We start from the raw sequence: 6,216 nt of genomic DNA, 5'->3' as shown, positions 1-6,216 counted from the left end.
AGCCTTTATGGAGAAAAATATGGAATTATGGCCAAAAGGCTATAAATAATATCATATCCTTTGACCCAGCAATACCTGTCCTAGAGTTATATCCCAAAGAGATCATAGAAGTGGGAAGGAGACCCATATGTAAAAAAAGGTTTATAGCAGCTCTTTTTGTGGTGGCAAAGAATTGGAAATGAAGGGGGTGCCCATCAATTTGGGAATGACTGAACAAGATATGGTATATGCATGTTATGTAATACTATTAAGCTATATGAAAGGAGGAACAGATAGACTTCATATTTACCTGGATAGGCTTATATGAACTGATGCTGAGTGAGAAGAGTAGAACCAGGAAATATTTGTACACAATCCCAGAGACAACGTATGTGTGATGACTAACTTTGATAGATTGGACTCTTCTCAGAAATGCAGTCATATAAATCATTCCCAAAAGATTCTTAATGGAGAGAAATGTGTGCATCCAGAGAAAGAACTAGAAAGAAATGAGTTCATATCCAGATGGAAGCAATATACCAGATATTTTTCCTTTTCTTGTTTGGTTTTATATCCTCTTTACCATTTTTCATTCCATGTGATACAATCCGTTTTTATAATGTGACTAATGTATAATGTGAAAGTATTTACAGATCCTATACTTGACTATATGCAGCCATGGGGTGGAGGGGAGTGAAGCAAACAAAATGTGAAACTCAAGGAATTGTGGAATTGAATCCTGTAAACTAAAAGTAAACAAACAAATTCATTAAAAAAAAAAAAAGTTCCGACTTTGTTTTCTTCCTCCTATTCCATATTTTGATTCTTTTTGTCCCCAAAATAGCTATCCAAATGTGCATTACTTCATTTGCTTTGCATCCTTTGCTTGCTCATGTTGCCACTCACTGACTTGACTTTTGCACTTTTTGTCTCAATAGAACTATTTTTCCCGACAGAAGAGCGTTCTCACAAATTGATGGGGTTTTCACAGCTACCAAAGGTTTTAATTGGGTCCCCTCTCTGAAACTTCCACTGGCCCTGGTTCATGGTCACCCATTCCAGAACCTCTACCCTAGACAGCAATCTAGATCCAAGCAGATTTAAAAAAGAGTAGTTATGTCTCCGAATTATTTCTTGGCCCCCTACAATCTTCAGCCAAGGATCTTTGAAGCAGCCATGTAGTGATGGCTGCCAAGCTTCAACCTCTTCTTCCTCCAGGGCTCAGAGGTCAGACTGTTCTCCAGGGCCCCCTGTTCCCAAACTTCATTGACCTCTCACTTTGTCTTTGGCATTTATGGGTTGATAAGTCTGCACACCACCACATCTGCTGGTGATGAACTATCTTGAAATCCCTGCACCCATGACTGGTCAGACCTCCCTGCTGCTCAATCCATGGGCTTATATGTTCTGGGATCTGCTCCCAATGTGCTGCAATGGACACTTCCTGCCTGCCTTCAGGTCTGTCTTCCTTGTAAAGTTTGTTTCTCTCTGTTAATTTGTGGGTTTCTGTATCTCTAAAATATGTTTAGAGTCATTTTATAGGTATTTGAAATGTTATGGGGGGAATGAAAGGATTCTTCCTGCTTTTATTTTGCCATCTTGGCCCCTCCTCTATTAGTTGACTTTTAATTCTTTTCTAAAGTAGGGCTACTCAGTGTAGAGAATTCACTGCTTCATGTTTCAGGGGGCTGTTAGTATATATATATATATATCTTTTTCATAGTATTAACTTTTCAGAATTACATCTATGAAGCCATCAACTTTCAGTCTTAAAAACATTATACAATCTAAGGAGAGTTTTTTGTTTTGTTTAGTTTTGTTTTTTTCTCTCCTGACTTGTACCTTTGTGTATAACAGACAACAAGAACTCTTTTCTGTCCTAGAGCTTTGAAGAAGGTCCCCCCTATGCTATGCCAAAATGTTCTGATATGCTAGTGTTCTTCCCCATTCTAGGACTGCCAGCCAGGTTATTGATCTGAGTATGAGTCCTGCCTCAGTGCCAGTAAAAAAGAAAACAAAAGCAAAAATCAAAATGAAACAAAATACCTTGTAATCTCTTTCTGACCAGTTATTCAACCCCCTTAACCATCTGTGGATTGAGAGAGCCAGAACCAGCTGCAATTCCTTTCCATTCATTAGCTGCCAACATGCTCCTGTTTGTTGCAACCAGATTGTCATTGGGTGTCCTGTGCTAGACTGTGGTCCACTCTTACCCAGATGCAAGGGACCTTTTCAGTCAACCTTCCAAATTGTCCTGAGCTGGCAATTTATTTTCCTCCTTCTTTTGTGCTTTATGTGTTTCCTCTGCTTCTCTAGAATTTGTTTTGTCATGTTTTAAAGTTCTTTGGAATGGTTCCAGGAGAAGAAAGGTGAATCCCTGCCTTTATTCCTTGAACTAATTTTCATACTTTACAGCATAGTAAAAGTAAATGGATGAATATTCATCGAGCACTTTGTATTTATGTTTGGATTTTTAATATTTTGAGACTATAAAACAATAAATTGAAAGTGTATATGTTCATAAACTCCCTAATGAATAATGGCAATTGAGTTTTATATTTACAAAGAAAAGTTGACACAAGTACAAAACTTAAAATTTCAAAAAGGGCCAGTTATACATTTTGAGAAAAGTTATAACCTTCATAAATACTCATTATAAAGATAATTATATATGTAATTATTTATCTAACTCTGTAATTATCCTTTGTTTGTCCATTCCACCAACATAATAGAGGGAGACTGTGTACTTCCAAAATACTTCTATTAAAAACATATCCCTTAAAAATAATTTATTAAGATTCTTTTTTTTCATTTCCAGAAATCTGGGTGGTTTAAAAATGGAATTCACCCCATATGACTCCACACACACCATAGAAAGGAAGCAATAATCAATAAAAGTCTCATCTTTTGTGGGAAAATGTATTTAATTCTTCAATGTATAAATAGTTGAAAGGAGAGAAAAAGGGATCATTCAAATCAGTCTGCTAAGATTAAGTGAATAAAATGTCTAAGGACCCTTGCAGGTGACTCAAGGAAAAAAAAAATGTCAGGAGAATTCATTACATTCAGGTTGACTAATGAAGGACTATGAATTGCGAAAGTAGAACCCACAATGAATGCCACTATCTAATATCACAAAAAATGTGTTACCTTGAAGTAATGTCAAGTTCTCACCTTCACTATGCTACCTTTATTTTTGTGATCATAGGAAAGTCAAACCCCTCATACGAACAATTCATTTTCCTTGTCTGTCAAATAAATATGAAAATGCTTGAATGTTGTACTCCTCTGAATTGTTTGGGAAGCAAATGAGAGAGAAATGAAGGTGCTGTAAAAATGTTTCATATTTATAAAATGTTAGCATCAATATAAAATGTTACATTTTTTTCTGAATCATCTCAGCAGGTCAGTAGGGCAAAGGTCATTTTTTCTATTTTGGACACCTATTTTCAATTTAGTGACTCAACTTCCAGATAAGGTTTTTGTTGATTATTGCCTCCTTGTGGGTCACAAGAAAGAAAGAAAACCAGAGGAATCTTATGTGGTCATCACAGAATGGTTTGTAGCTACTCTTCTTTTTTCTCACTGTGCAAAATAGTTGAGTATACATGAAGATTTTTCCTATATGTAAAATAAAAGGCATTCAGGTGAACTATTTTGGAGATATTTGAGCCTATTTTCCCCTGTCAATTTAGTCTAAAAAACTAAGCTGTGTTGTGATCTTTTAATATGCTCAGAAAATGTCTGCTCCAATCCAACTCCCTGAAAAGATATATACATTATAGTTTGTTACTACAGTAGAGCAAACAAATGTCAATATTGACAGCATGAGAGATTCCATAGAAAATCTCCAAATTTCCAAAATGCTTTCATCTCTGCTCTTACAAACTTTCTAAAACCTACATAAACATTTTGGTCCTTGAGCTTTGGGTTACTCCTATCTTAAAACTAATCCTATTCAAAGGAAGATTTTTATTGATATACTTTGTTTTCACATCACCTATATCTCTCTTTTCATCACTCATTTTTACTCTTCTTAGAAAGCCATCTCTAATATAAAGAATTTTTAAAGAACGGAAAAAGAAAGAAAAGAAAAAATATCAAGCAATACCAGTCAACATAAAGAAGAGAAATAACAAGAAATTTGACTAAATTCCAGTAAATCTGTGAACACCTCACAGGCAAAAGAGGGGGGAGCAGAGACACATGAGGATTGGTTCTTAACATAGTAGTGGGAAGCATATCAGAAGTTTCCTGTGTGAGAAAATAATGTTTTCTGTTTTATCAGTGTTTTGGTATTGTGCCTTATTTCGTATTTCTCTTTACTTTTCTTCAGATCCAATGATATCTCACTAAGTTAAAAATAACTAAAGACATTTTCTTTACTATTGCCTTACTTTGTTAAGCAGTATTTGAGCCTTTCTGGTTCAATTCTTCTTAAGACTGATTCTGAGCTTAAAGTTTGACCTTATTTGTGTCTCCTTTGAGACTCCTTTTCACTGACTTGAATGCCAACTATGCTTTGCCAAAACCACAAACCTGAAATACTCTTTGCTTTCCTGGCACTGCCAACTTAGATCATTCTCATGACTATTATAAACTCAACAATGATAAAATTTTTGTTTATACTGCTCCTGTGAAAGGTAACCATTGTGGCTCAAATAGCAGTGCCTTCACTGTGAGAATTAGTAGTTATAACTATTGCCTGAATGCTATTCTCTGCTGAAAAATTGAACAACATACTTTTGCAAATTCACTTTACCTTCTACTTAGAGTCCTAATGACTCTAATGAAGGGAAACTTTTTTTATAAAATACAATAGAACTGACATAAGTGTAAACTGTTTTCTAAACAATGAAACTGCTTACTAATCTTTCCTGTTGCAGACAAATCCTGTTAGTTATGGAAAGAAAGAATGTTATTATCTAAAGCAACAATCAAACTCATTTATTTCAGATCAGAAAATTAAGGCCAGAGAAACTATGATCTCTAATGACAAAGAGATGGTGATGTTTGAGGTAATAGAAATCTAACCTTCTGATTGCCAGTCAAGTAGTTTTCTAACTAAGTCACAGAGATTGGCAACGCACATGAGATGGAAAATTGTTTTGATTATGAGAATATTTTAAGTCCAAAAAGGAACTGTGTTCTCATTGGTATGGATATCCACTCTGCCATTTCAAATTACTGCCTTATCATGATTCTGTAAATATCCTTGATGAGTTGCTGGACCTCAAAACTCATTACATGGTGGCCCATTCTTTGTCAATGAGCCATTGAAAACTTAAGTAGAGTAGTCCTCAATATGATCAGAGGGCCTTTTGCTGGACATGTATTATTTTATTAATTTTATTTTCTGGCTTTTTCTCTTGCTAAGAACTGAAAGAAATTAGTCTACATTACTATACCAATTAAGAATATAGGTCATCCACATTCTTCAATAAAACACCGGTACTTTAACAATCCTTTTATAAAACAAAAAAACACAAAGTCTTTGATTGCAAATTGTTCTTGCAATTTTTCACATAAATTCGCATTTGAATGAAACCTTAACAGAATTACTAATTAAAAACTAGCATTAACATAGTGTTTCAAGATTGACAAAATGATTCGCATAAATTGTTCTCATTTGACACTTAGAATAAGTCTGTGAGATAGGTGCAATCATCAATTCATTTTACATATTAGAAACCAAATGCTGAGAGAGATTAAATGACTCACCCTCAGTCATATAGACACTCAGTGTAAGGCAGAATTTGTATTCAGAACTTCCTGACTTCCAGTCCAACATTCTACGAACTATTCCTCTTAATAGGAAGTGTTACAGAAACATCATCACAGTTGTACAGAAACAGTTTTGTTAAATTGAAAATAGAAAAAGAACTTTCCTCCTGTTTCATATTTTTATAGGACTTATATCATGGTAAATAATGTTTGACTGCATTGCTTCTTTTTTGAACAATTTCTATACTTATATACAATGATAATGAAAGAATAAATTTTATTGTTGCTGTCTCTTTATTTCAGTTTTCCCTATAGTGGATCATAAAATGTGACCAGGTATTTTCAATTAAGGTAGGAATAACAAAATACATGGAGCAGTAAATATATTGCACATATGGCCCAACTATTATCTGATGTGGACCCCAACAAGAGCAATGTTAAAGAAAATCAGAGAATTATATCTCCTTTACCCATCTTAGAACTGTAAAAACTAACAAAAATAACAATAACAAC

The sequence above is a fragment of the Petaurus breviceps genome, unplaced genomic scaffold (assembly GCF_028583685.1).
Source record: "Petaurus breviceps papuanus isolate PSGF00001 unplaced genomic scaffold, PetGlider_PUasm1.0 213, whole genome shotgun sequence".
Classification (NCBI taxonomy): domain Eukaryota; kingdom Metazoa; phylum Chordata; class Mammalia; order Diprotodontia; family Petauridae; genus Petaurus; species Petaurus breviceps.
The sequence above is the reverse complement of the archived record's forward strand: the minus strand, read 5'-3'. Positions refer to the sequence as shown.